Source organism: Mytilus californianus, unplaced genomic scaffold (genome assembly GCF_021869535.1).
Source record: "Mytilus californianus isolate M0D057914Y unplaced genomic scaffold, xbMytCali1.0.p SCAF_6, whole genome shotgun sequence".
NCBI lineage: Eukaryota > Metazoa > Mollusca > Bivalvia > Mytilida > Mytilidae > Mytilus > Mytilus californianus.
Genome location: NW_026262712.1, coordinates 102,160,948 through 102,175,531, shown reverse-complemented (window position 1 = coordinate 102,175,531; position 14,584 = coordinate 102,160,948). Strand labels below are relative to the sequence as shown.

Sequence of the window (14,584 nt, the reverse complement as noted above, 5' to 3'; positions counted from 1 at the left end):
CACAGCAATAAAATCCCGTACCCGTAGGCGGGCTTCAGCTGGCCCATAAACAAAAATATGTACTTATTCAGCGAAAATATTATTTGTCTTTGTTTAAGCCATGGCGTTGTCAATTCATTTTCTACTTATGAGTTTGAATGTCTCTTTGGTATCTTCGCCATTCTTTGACGGTTTGAAGTCCAAATATTCTTTAAAGACTTTAAAGTATCTTACTTTAGCCAATTCCAACCACCAGTAATATTTTCGAACCAATCAATCTAAATATAATCCAGATGATTTAAAAAAAAACGACCTGAACTAAGGAATTATAGATCTAATAAATAATGAGGAAAGTCATCTTTCCTTTCTTCAAAAAAAAAAACAACACATGTTTTATTATTATATTGAATCAAACTTCGTTCTAGCCTTTCTACCACATTGTAGTGCTAATCAGACAGACAATGATATACCTGTTTCTGACAATTTTATAAAGGCAAATTTAACTGGTACCCTTAATTTATTGAACCTCTAGACTTTGTTAGTATCGTTTTTTTTTTTCATTGACAAGTTTAGTATACCGTCCATTGCGATGATCTAGTATACATGTACACTATTCTTTAGCCCGCCTCCTGGTGCGTAATTTTCGCATTGGGTTGAAGACCCATTGGTTGCCTTTAATATTTTTATTAATATTTTCTTCACTTTTGGTTGTAGTCTTATTGACATATTTGACATGTAACTCCGCAATTCTGTTTTCTTCTAGTAGTGTACCGCACCAACACTCAATATCATGGTTAACACCATTTATCATCATTATATTGTATTTTATTGTATTGTTTTCGTACACAGGAACAAACGTTGAAACAAGAAATATTCTTTTGAAGAGCGGAGCAGATCCAAAGATAGGATTCTGCCTACAAAATTCATTGCAGAGCTTTCTGGAAAACAAAAATAAAACTTATTTGGTTTCGTTTATATCGTCACTACTGCAAAAGGGAGCTGATCCAAGTAGACGCAAAATAAAAGGATCTAATATTATTGACTGTGTTCAGAACGGTAACATCAATCTTGTTGAAGAGTTTATCAAGTATGAAGCAGACGTAAATTTGTGTGACGATACAAAGAAAACAGCTTTGCACTATGCGTGTAACCTCGGTAAGTGAAGTGTTAATTGTGAATGAAATAGGTAAAAGCTGAGACAAAGGAAGGAGGTATCATAAGAGCGGTTATGTTGCCCAGGGAAATGTATAAAAGATTTAAATTACTGAAGCCTATCAACACTATGTATATTTTGTTGATAAAGAAAAGGTTAATATAATATCGACACTTAAGTACAGAAAGGTTACAGGCGTAGTCACTGTGATTTCATAAAGATGTTAAAATTACAAATAAGTTTTTGATCTAAATAGATGTGACCTTATACGACAATAAGGTAGCAATTACATGAGGTGCACATCGTATCTCCATATAACAACAGAAAGTCGTATATACAATATATATATATATATATATATATATATCAAATTCTTACCTTACCTTAGTAACAAAATTGTGAATATAGACATTGAGACAATATCAAAGATTTGCAATCAAAACCGTATTCACTGGCTATGTTCATTGGCTATTCTTATTAATAAAACAAAGTTGAACTAGTTCTTTCAATCATCTTTTCAGTTTATAATGGGGTATACTAGTTTAAACGGTAATTGTAGTGAAGTCAATTTTATGTTTTACAATTGCAGGAGGATAAAGACTTAGTACTACATGTATAAGAGTATACGCTCTTTAGTCGGATTGTTGTCTCTTTGACGTATTCGCCATTTCCATTCTCAATTTTATGTTATCAAATTGTGTAATTCAGCACTGATGTTCAAGAAATATATGAAGCATACATAGCTCCGTGTTGAAGACCGTACTTTGACCTATAATGGTTTGCTTTTACAGATTGTGACTTGGATGGAGAGTTGTCTCATTGGCACTCATACCACATCTTTTCATATCTATATATTTGATGATGATTAGTAAAAATAAATGCAAGTTCAAACCAGAAATTTGAAACATCTTTTATACTATCTTTGAATAAAGCTATAATCGGAGTAAACACATTGCATTGGTCAGTGAATTCTTGACTAATAACCTACAATTAGTTCCAGGTGGTGAAGGTTAAATTATTCCTTCATAAGTTTTACTGACGCCATCACGAGTGTGTTCACCAATACGGAATATCTGTTTCCCAGATGACGACGTATACATGGTATATGTTCCAATTGTCGTTAAGGACTTTTCTTCGTGTTAAATTGCGGTTGATATGAAAATTGTCTGGAAACAGCCTTCTAATGAAGCTTTTGCAGTTGCACTCAATACCTCAATCTGCAAATAGAAATTATTTTGCTTTGAATAGTTTAGATTACACATTGATTGTTTTCAATATTAGGAGAAAATAATTTACCATATTTAAAAAACGGGTTTAAAAAATGGTAATGGAATATACAAGGTATATGCGGTAAACATATGTTTTCAAGAATAGACAGACGAGTGTTTACATGTAACAGACTGGCAAAAAATCTATATATTGAAATATCGAAGTTTATCTTCCTAAACTCCCCTTAAAAGTATGGACCCGCGTCAATTATTTCCTTCAAACATTTTGCGTTTCATTTTCTAACTGTGTTTTAGCCTAGTATTAACTACATACAATTTCATTAAACTCAGAACAGCTTAAAGAGAGGAGAAAGATACCAGAGGGTCATCCATACTCATAAGTCGAAAAGAAACTGACAACGCCATGGCTAAAAAAACATACAATCAATAGTATTAATACTTAAAACAAAACACAGAAAACTAAAAACTGAATAAAACGAACCCAATCCAAAAATTAGAGATTATCCCAGGCGGTTTGGAAGGGGAGCATATCCTGCTCTGCATGTGGGACATGTCTTGTTCCCAATGTTAGTACAAACCCAGGTATAAGACTAATTCGGTAGGTCACGTTGGTGAAACGGGGACGGGATTGTAGATACGACACTTGAGACATATCCGCTATCATCTGTAAAACTGGTGTCCCATTATGGACCATTGGTTGTGTAATCAGAAGGATTAGTAATTGCAGAAATTTTAAAATGTCAGATCTTCCTTAGTACTAAATGAAATATGCTATTTGGTTTGATTTTTATGTCATAAACAATTGAATCACAGACACATATTTTGGTTTTACACATTTTTATCATTACTAGAATTTATAGAATTTTAAGATTATTCGTTTATAATTTAAAGTGCGTTTGGCAATTGACTAATAGTCACTGTTCTAAAAGTCCTTTAGTTTTTTTTTCATATTTCCAAACAGACTTTTATTATTCGGAAGACAGAATATGCAACAATTGCGTACCTCTTGTAAAATAACAAATTGTCCGTCTTTGACTTGTCATCATTATTTGACATAAACTGCACCGTACGAATATTTTGCGAGTGTGCAAATAAGAGATCACATATAAGCCGTATGTTAAGTGGTTGCATTAAAAATGAATGATTATGGTTATTGTCTCTTGACTATAAGTATAAGCATAAAATACAACAAACACAAATCATCGATATAAGGGTACTTATACATATCGTAAAGCCAATTACAAACAATCATTACACACTAAATGGATATAGATCAAATATTTTATAAGTAGTTTGAAAAACTCAAGACATTGTGCACTTCCAAAAGAAATATAAACAGTATCGTACTAGACCTGCGTTCTGAATAAGAGAAAATACCTTTTTAACAGCTTAAAAACAAGGGCATGTGGATTATTCTAGGTGACAAGTGACCCTTGAAAACGTAACATTTATGGAAATTGACTTTGTAACTGCTGTTGAAGCTATACTGCATGTTATTGTAACGTTCCGGGGTTTCTTGTCCGGGCCTCCGGTGAAGGAAGTAATAATAAAAATCATAATGGAAGTTCATAAATTGTATTGCTTCTATTTAAACAATACATCAAATATAGAGGTTCATGAAACAAAATACGTTAATAGTTATATACAATAAGTAATACAGCAAGGTGCATTAATTGCACCAAGTTTAATAAAACAATCCTTCTAGCGCTCGGTGCAAGAAAATCTACTTGGTGCATGAAAATCTAGTTGGTGCACTGCATTCAAATACTCTGCATACTTGGTGCATGAAAATCTACTTGGTGCACTGCATTCAAATATTCAGCATACTCGGTGCATCGCTAGCGAAATACCCGAGCAAACAGTACGTCAGCATTTAATATTGTCACCAAGTACTCTTACTTGGTGCAGCAAATTCTAGTTTAAGAGAGACTGCTTACTGCGTGGATGTTCTTGGAGAGAAGCTTCCAGTAGGAACATGCGTTCCGTATTTTATACATAATCGTCGTTACGTGTTACGTAATACACAAGTTATTCATAAACAAGAACACGTAACGTTACATTTGGCGCGTTATACAGAAACTAAGTATAAACAAATACAAAATGAATAATTACACATATAAATAAAGTCGATATATAGATTTAAAAAAGTCAGTATATAACGTTCGGTCCAGGTAAGCTATTTCTTCTGTAAAATACGAATCAGAACACAACAACGGACATCTGCATGTATCAAGTGTGGAACGGAGACCACAGTAAAAATATCAGCTTTCAAATCACCGGGGCGTAACTTTATTTAAAAATGAAAAAATAAAAAGTGTGACATTTTCAATATCTCGGTGAAGTAAGAAACCGGTTATGTCCCTTGGTGTACCAAAATGATGACAAAAGCGTTGAAAAATGTAAAACAAATCAGCTGCATTGTTTAATTTTGATTTTGAAAAGCTAATCAACTTCGCATATTTCGCATCCAAAAAGACACTCGATTTTACCCTCTTAACTTGAATGCCTGTGTAATATGTTAACTTTTGTACTTGATTTCAATTTATTTTAACTACAAATGTGTCTCATTTCTTATTTATAAATATTCTTTTTTTGTATTTGTTTTAAATCACAATCGTATTTTTATAGGTCAATCAAAGGATAGATTTGCAATGTCAACTCTTCTGGTGAAGCATGGATCAAATTTAAATGCAGCATCCAACAGTGGCGAAAGGCCGCTCGATATTGTCGTGGGAAATATGATCAAGGAAATGACAAATGTTACAGTTTTGTCAACGGCAGAAAATTGTAGCACTCAAACGGTAGATTTGTCCTTATTGAATGTACTCGTTTGTGGAGGTGCAGATTTACGTCCTGTAATAACTGACACAATTGAACCATTCTGTGGAATTTCATCATTAAATACAGTACATATAACACCATTGTAAGTATGCAACTTACTAATTATAGTTTCTGCAATTAATTTTCATAAATCTCTCCGGGTCAGCGTACCTATGCATGGTATTAAACGCAGATTTTTGAAAATGAATAAATTGGGTATGGAATTGAATTTGAAGGGGTTTATGAGATACTGTGTAGTAGATTTAAACTTTATTCAGCAGAATAGTATAAATTATATATGCATGGAATTTGGAGGGATTTACAATTTCGATATCGTATTTTTAATCTTGTAATCTACACTGTTGTTTATAACCTTTCAGGAATTATCCAAACAGAAATAAATCTGCCTTGTATTTGTTAATTAGTAACGGACTTTTCCAAACTGCCGAATATTTGCTACGTAGTGGATGGGATGTTGAGAAGGAAGAATGGTTTTATACCTTTGATGTCTCAAAGCTTGATATAATTGAAAATATCATAACAAATTACCGCATCTATAAACGGCATGATGTTGAAGCAAAAAAGGCAGAATTCAAATCATGTTTGCAGAACTTTGATAAGGGTCCTAAATCCTTAATAACAATATGTAGAAAACAAATTCGACAGCAACTCCTACTGGTATCAAATGGTTCTGAGATTGAAACAAAGATTTCAACACTTCCGCTTCCAGAGAAAATCAAAAGTTTCTTGTCGTTGAAAGAATATATTCAGGAAAACGAAATTATTAAGTTTGAATGAAAGGTATGATTGTCGTTCATCTATCTAGAATAATTCTTCTCTAAATAATCGGGGAATATATAGTCGCCGATTTGTCGTCCGTCCATCCGCGAATCTTTGCGAAACAAACTATTTCTTGATTGTGTTTCCCTAAGTATAAAACGCTAACAACAGAACTACTTGTACATACCATCATGTCTTTAATCATGTCTTTAATATTTTTTTTTGTTTTTTATTTCGCAATTTCATTTAGGAGTAAGCATATACTTAGAGAAAATAACTTATAATTTTACAGCATGAAAATAGTATTAAAATTACGAGAATTCCGTATTTTGCGAAATAGTGTTTAGCGGGCTGATATGAGAGCATTTCACATGCTTCCGACTGTTATCACATGCCTTTCCTGAACATATCGCATGGCGTTCTAGCAGTACTCTGCAAATTCCTTAAAATATACGTCAACGGAAAATTTTAGTTAAAAACATTACAAAGCAGGGTACAAAACAATTATTAAGAAACAGGAAATATATAATGTTTAAATTAAAAAATAATTATACAATAAATGAATTTGTCAACTTGTCCAGCATAATTTAGAAAGTTACTTTACAAATGTTGACTTTTCTAAACAGTGGTTATTATATTTTGTTGAATTTTGTTATCGTCAATATAAAAATATATTATTCTGTTGTTTTTTTCCTCTGTTGATACATATGATATAAAGATTTTATATCGGATGTATTACATTTTGTGTCCAACGTCTGTAAACTTTTGACATTTTTTAACTTCTACTTGAAAACCACTTAAAAGGATCAATATGTTAAACTGTCATTTTTCTTCATTATTGAAGCATATGATACAAATATGATAACATGTCATTCTTCATATCATATGTATTATCAGCCTTCTCTCAATATCAACCCTCGAGTCTTAGAGTCCTGGGCTGATAATACATCTGATATGAAAAATGCCATGTAATAATCTGATATTATGGTGAACTAGCTTGCAGCCCATGAAATGCAAACTATAAATGGTTGTTTTTGATTTTAACAAAACAGGGATCAGAGGTCGTTATGATTCCATTGTTGATGAAATTAGCAATTCTAGACCTTTTTAAAAATTATAAAAATAAGTTTTGTGATGATTTAGAATTGAGTGGCCAATCAACTAAGTCATCACAAAGAAACTTATCTAAAAGATTATTTTAGATACGTTTCTTTGTGATGACTAAGTTGATTGCCCACTCAGATTTTTATTTTTGATATAACTATTGTTTAATAAAACCTATCATGGTATCTATGATGAGTTCATTTAACATGAACATATGTTCAAATTATCTCATATGTATGTCATACTAGTTTTAGTAATTTGGCAACAAATACAGTGTATTGATGATAACTATTTTGCTTTTGGTGTGTATTGTAGTGTTTTCGTTTGAAATACTGTTTCCTCTTTTAATTTATACTTTGCGCAGCTGGAGTTACACGTGTATCATTTCCCTTCGCAAACCTTTTCATTTCCTGCCTTAAGTACGAGGATTGTATATGTTCCTGTCTGTACATCCATTTTTCTCTCTCGTGTGAGGTTGAGTTTAACCTATATTTCTCCGTTTTTCTGGACATGGTTATCTATTGATAGTTTGCATTTGTACTACTTTACATGTCGTCAGTAGAACTATCTTAGATATGTTTAGACGTTTAGTTTTTATAATAGTCATAGAAAGGTTGAATAAATTACAATTAATGGATTGCTTTAATTGTCTGAACGTTGTATGATACACTATATAGATTTTTTAAAACTTATTGTCTTAAACAAGACAACATCACAGGACCTGATGAATGTTTTCTGCGTGTTAGAAGTGAAGAGGTATTGCCAGTTCCTCCTGAATTGATTTTGCATCAGGGCTATTTTCAAAAAAAGGTTTTTCAATATTCACATAAATTCATCGTATCACAGCGTAAAAAATAACTTGAAGGTTCTAATAATATTGTAGCTTATTCTAAACAGATAATCAAATACCGGTAATATACGCCTAATGATAGCCTAACATCGGTAATTCCGACAATTTTCTGCAATAATTGAGTATTTATTCAATGTAAAGGAAGGACATCATAAGCAAACGAGAAGGTTCAAACCAAAACATTTGAGATAGAGATATAAAAATAAGAAGACGAGGTACAGTTGCCAATGAGATAACTCTCCACCAAAGTTCTAATGAAAAGAAGTTAGCAACTATAGGTCACCGTCCGGTCTCCAACAATGAATTAAACCACACCGCATAGTAAGTTATAACAGGCCCTGAAATAACAAATGTAAAACCATTCAAACGAGAAAACTAACGGCCTTATTGATGAACATGATAATGAACGAAAAACAAATATGGCTTACAACAACAAACTACAACTAAATTATTTTCTCAAGACTTGAGATAGGCACATACGGAATATGGCGAGGTTAAACTAGTTTATAGAAGTCACCAACCCTCCCTTAGCCCAGAACAGTGGTATAACAACATAAAAACAGACTATAAAAACAGGTTGAAAAGGGCTTAATTGCATATATCGATACAAAAAAGACATACGCAGACCGAACGTGGAAGCGAACTTGTGCATCCACGCAACAAAATTGAGACACGAAGTACAGATTTGAAATATTTGCAGTTACTGAAAACTAGTTCAAAGTCAATAACAACAAATAAAAAAATCATGCATTTACGACTTACGTATCAATAAGTACAGTCCGTGTAACGTAAAAGTTAACAATACGAACGATGCCCGAATCATGTACGGACGATGCCCGAACGATGTACGTACGCTTCCCGAACGGTGTACGAATGCAAACGAAACGCTGACCGAACGTTGTACGGACGCTGACCGAATGATGTACGAACGAAACCATGTACCATAAACCATACCATAAACGATAACATAAGCGCCCTTTTATCGTACATCGTATGGTTTTGCATACATCGTTTCGTTTAGCGTATACCGTATCGTTTAGCGTATATCGTTTCGTTTCGCGTATATCGTATCGTTTAGCGTACATCGTTTCTTGACGTGCATAGTTTCGTTTAGCGTACATGTTTTTCTTTAAATATAAAACATGAATTGTGTTCTGTTAAATCTTTTTATATACCCGGTAGGTGATAATAGGCGTAAAATTTAGATTGGATGCATATTTCAGTTTTAATTAATCATTTAGTAAATCATAATTTAATCTGACTCGATGTTGATCCAAAATTATTTACATAAAAAGTTTGAAAAAAAAACACTGAAATAAATTGAAACAAATTAAAAGATACGATTGTGAATTTTGTTAGCCGTGGAAATACGTAGTTGGTGAATGTGCGCGTAAACTACAGTCTGCAGGGTATTCAGACAGTTTTTGAAAATAGTCTAAGGTATTAACACTGGACACTTTTAATTTGCAAAACACTCATTTGCAAATCCGCCGCCGCCTCTCCTTAGACCTACAGTGTCGTGTAAATAACCAAAATGTGCGGAATTACATGGGATTCAATAATTTCATTGCTTTTCTGCTGTTATTATTATATATATTTTGTAATTTGATTTAGAAAAACATGGGATTTTCAATATCCCATGGGATAAGGCAAATCCCATGGGATTGACCATTATCCCATGGGATTTTGGTTAAATCCCATAGGATTTTTTTGGGTCCCATGGGATAATTGTAGTCCCATGGGATATTTGTTGTCCCATGGGACAAAAAAAATCCCATGGGACTATAATTATCCCATGGGATTTTTAATATCCCATGGGACAAAATAAAATCCTATGGAATTCAAATTATAAATATACAGTAATGTGTATGTTACAATGAATTCTGTTTGGTAGTAAAAAGTTTATAATATATATATGAGTGTATTTTGGTTTTTTTCATTTTGTCACAAACATGTTTTTAATTTGTTTATATGACAATAAAGATTATTATTATTTTGGAAATATAATAATATTTAAAGTCAAAAAATAAAATCCTTTAACTGAAATAAAATGATGACGTCTTAATAAAAGAAAAAAAATATTGATTTGAAATCTTTGTCTTCTTTGTTTTATTATGAAAAATAGAACTGAAAAAAATATTTCATATTCTGACTGAATAAATTGACAAAGCACAGTTAATAGTTTACTCTTTTCATGAGGTAAAGTTTTCTTTGTTATAGTTCCATTGCAATACATGAATATGCAAACGATTTGAATCTTATTCCTTTATGGTGTTCATAATATTACATTTACATTTGTAAATTTATAAAATAAACACTTTTCCTGTTAATTTTTAGTTTTCTTGTTTCAGCTTGCTATGAACAATTATTCAGTCCACTATATAAGAGTCAAGTAAATAAATTATTTCATTCACTAGAATATTCCTACAATTCTTAGACAAAACATTTTTGCAATCTGTTCTTCAAAAATCTTCCTCCGTACATCTTTATTGGATGGAGCGATTTAAATGAGTGGACAAAGCAAGTTCATTTGGACAACAAAATACTAATATATTTTTTCATTCCTCCCTTCTTTCAATTGATAATTACGTTGTTGCATTGACATGATTAAGTTCTTGAGCATCTATGATCATGATGATATGACTCCTTTTTGTTTATAGTCATTATGTTGAAATTTCCTCTTTCTTATGTAGGAAAAAAAAACACATTCCATTTCAAATTAATAAAAAAGTCACACTATGTAGAAAAATATCAACTTTAAGTTTGCTGTTCAGTATTGACCTGTTGAATGATGATCATGAAAACCAAGATGTCTGACCTACAAATACACAAAACTCAAAAATTATAAATGAAGAGAAATACAGCAATAAAATGGCTATTTTATCATGTTTATGTACATTTTGATAAAAATTTCATTTGAATATTTAAAATTGTAAGAACTCTTATTTCAGTGCTTTGTGTCTATGGTTTTCATATTAGTTGTTTTTTGTGCCTTGTTGCAGTCTTTTGAGTTAAGCCAATTGCAACAAATGTTTACAGTTTGTTCAAATGTTGTGCTGTTATTAAAACCACTGTCCCAGGTTAGGGGTGGGTTGGGTGCTCACTAAATGTTTATTTTATAAGTTGATATTTGCTTTGAACTAGCTGTCAGTAACTGTGAGTACTAATAGATCTGTATGTTGAGTCTTTTTTGTTAAAGGGAAAGAATAAATTTCCAGCCACATCCGGTCTGTGTTTTTGGTAGCTGTTTTTCTGCTTTGTTGCATTCTAATGAGTTAATAAAATTGAGAATGTAAACGGGAATGTATCAAAATAACCTGACCCAAGAGCAGAAAAAAAACCCTTTTCAACTGATTTTATAGTTTTTATATTGAACTGACACTTACACCACTGTCCTTAATTAGAGGAGGATTTGGCACCAGCAAACATGTTAAACCATGCCACATTTTGTAAGTGTCTGTCCCAAGTCAGGGGTCTATTATTCAGTGGTTGTCAATTGTTGCTATATATCATATTTGTTTTTTGTTTATTGTTTTGTGTAAAAATCAGGCACTTAGCTTTCACCTTTGTGGTGTTTCCCCCAAGCATGTTTAGCATGGATAGACACCATGCCCTTTTTAAATGACGCCATGCCCTTATTGAATTGTTTTACATTTCTTATTTCATGGCCTTTTATGGATTACTATGCAGTATAGGGTTTGCTCATTGTCGAAGGCTGTACAGTGAACTAATTTTGTTAAATATAATGTCATTTGATCTCTATTGGAGAAAAGTCTCATTGGCAATCATACCGCTTCTTATTTTTATATCAACCCTGCCATATTTTGCCTGTCATTATTTACAGGTCATCATTGGCCTCTAATAAGTAATTGCATTGCTTACATCCACTTAATTGAACTCTGGTGGATAGTTTTCTCATTTATCATACCACATCTTATTTTCATAATAATCATTATTCAAGGGCAATAACTTTTATAGAAGTGGACTTACCATTTAGGCTTTGTTGACGTCTGTAAATCTATTTTTGTTGATAGTTTCTTTTGTTTATAGTTTCCATTTATCTTTAATGTTCTTGCCCTACACATAAAAGGGTAAACATTATCATTTAATGACAATAACTACTATTACATAATGAGTAGGCAACTGACAATTTTGGATCATTTGTATCTTGTCTTGCTCATCATTTTTGCTTGATATTATCAATATTCTATGAAAATGAGGTCACAGTAATATTAAACTTGGCAGACAGACATCTTCTTATTTTTATATGACACCTTGCAGTCATGCCATACACCAACAAGTAGACATATGCTTATAATATCTGATTAAATGAATAAAATGCTCCGCTGGGCGCAGCTTGATACGACCGCAGAGGTCAAACCCTGAATAGTTGGGGCAAGTATGGACACAACATTCAAGCTTGATACAACACTGAATTTGGATTGTGATTAAATATTTGACACAGCACAGGTTTCTGACACAGAATGAATGTGGTCTAAGAACTTAAAAAATTTTAATTTACCTATTCAAACCATATCATTATTATTTGCTTTTATATATAAATCAGAAATAACCAATTTAAAATGGAAAATTTTAAAGAAAAAAAAAGGAAAAAATGGAAAAAAAAATCCCCCCCCCATTTTTTGGAACCCCCTTATGATTCATCACCCAAAACTCAATCCCAGCCTTCCCTTTGTGGTATGGTACCTTGCAGTACAATTTCAGAGAGATCCATACACTTATACACAAGTTATTGTCTGGAAACTAGAAAAATGCTTGGTTTTTTTTGCCCCTTTTTGGCCCCAAATTCCTAAACATTTAGGGCAATTACCCCCAAACACAAACCCAGCTTTCCCTTTGTGATATGGAACCTTGTAGTACAATTTCATAAAGATCCATACACTTACACACAAGTTATTGTCCTGAAACTAGAAAAATGCTTGTTTTTTGCCCCTTTTTGGCCCCTTATTCCTAAAATTTGGAGGCAAATACCCCCAAAATCAATCCCAGCCTTCCCTTAGTGGTATGTTACCTTGCAGAACAGTTTCAGAGAGATCCATACACTTGAACACAAGTTATTGTCTGGAAACTAGAAAAATGCTTATTTTGGCCCCTTTTTGGCCCCTTATTCCTAAACGTTTTGGGCAATTACCCCCAAACTCAATTCCAGCTTTCCCTTTGTGATATGGGACCTTGTAGTACAGTTTTAGAAAGATTCATACACTTACACACAAGTTATTGTCATGAAACTAGAAAAATGCTTGTTTTTTGCCCCTTTTTTTGCCCCTAATTCCTAATATTTTATTGCAATTGCCCCTTAAATCAATCCCAGCCTTCCCTTTGTGGCATGGTACCTTGCAGTACAATTTCAGAGAGATCCTTACACTTGAACACAAGTTATTGTCTGGAAACTAGAAAAATGCTTATTTTGGCCCCTTTTTGGCCCCTTATTCCTAAACGTTTTGGGCAATTACCCCCAAACTCAATTCCAGCTTTCCCTTTGTGATATGGAACCTTGTAGTACAGTTTTAGAAAGATCCATACACTTACACACAAGTTATTGTCATGAAACTAGAAAAATGCTTGTTTTTTGCCCCTTTTTTGGCCCCTAATTCCTAATATTTTGAGGCAATTACCCCCCCAAAATCAATCCCAGCATTCCCTGTGTGATATAAAACCTTGTGGTACAATGTCAGAGAGATCCATACACTAACACACAAGTTATGTCTGGAAGTTACAAAAATGCTTATTTTTGGTCCATTTTTGACCCCTAATTCCTTAACTGTTGGTACCATAACCCCCAAAATCAATCCTTATGGTAAAATTTCATAGAGATCCATTCAATTAAACTAAAGTTAGAGTGCGAAAACCAATGTGTCTTTGGACGACGACAACGCCAACGTCATACCAATAAAAAACCAAGAAAACTTAGCATTGACCAAAGAACCATAAAATGCGATCATGGTTATATGAATCTGCCAGACAGACATGCACACCTTACAATCGTTACATCCGCCAAATATAATTTACCTGTTGCTTAAAGCATATGATAAACTGACAAAACAATGCAAACTTTTCATTGACCAATGAACCATGAAAATGAGGTCAAGGTCATATAAAACATGCCAGACAGACATGTGCATCTCACAATCATTCCATTCACCAAATATAGGGGCCTTATTCATGTTATTGCTTACAGTATCCGAAAAAAAACACAAAAACTAAACATTGTCCAATGTACTATGAAAATAAAGTCAAGGTAAGATGAAACTTCTGTCAGACATATGCACCTTACAATCATTCCATACACCAAATATAGTTGACCTATTGCTAATTTGAAAATAAGAAAATAGAAAAACTGACCAAAAAACAAAAAAATAACATTGAGCAATGAACCATAAAAATGAGGTCAAGGTCGAATAAAACATGCCAGACTAACATGTACATCCTTAAAAATTTTCATACACCAAATATACTTGACATGTTGCATACAGTATTAGAAAAACTGGACATTTTTACCTAGGAATAGTGATGTCATGGACTAGGAAAATTAGTCTGGGGACATAAATTACTGACATCGGACTAAATATACTAGTAAATTCTGTATCCATGGACTTTTTTATACTAGTTATATTTGTTTGACCAGACAATTTATCTCTTACACTAGTT

The 14,584-nt window shown here is 32.8% G+C and overlaps 2 long non-coding RNA genes across 2 annotated transcripts in view; one reads left to right on the top strand and one right to left on the bottom strand.

The window, feature by feature from the left end:
- The first annotated feature begins 4,979 nt into the window (after positions 1-4,979).
- Positions 4,980-14,584, top strand: part of LOC127705469 (uncharacterized) — a 51,913-nt gene continuing 42,308 nt past the window's right edge. The window contains exons 1-2 of the long non-coding RNA XR_007983895.1: positions 4,980-5,284; positions 5,562-5,982. This is a non-coding gene — a long non-coding RNA (uncharacterized LOC127705469). The remainder of the gene's footprint in view (positions 5,285-5,561; positions 5,983-14,584) is intronic.
- On the bottom strand, positions 10,575-12,930 carry LOC127705472 (uncharacterized). The gene is made up of 2 exons (XR_007983897.1): positions 11,906-12,930; positions 10,575-10,733 (listed from the first exon to the last, which is right to left on the bottom strand). It is a non-coding gene; the product is annotated as an uncharacterized LOC127705472 (long non-coding RNA).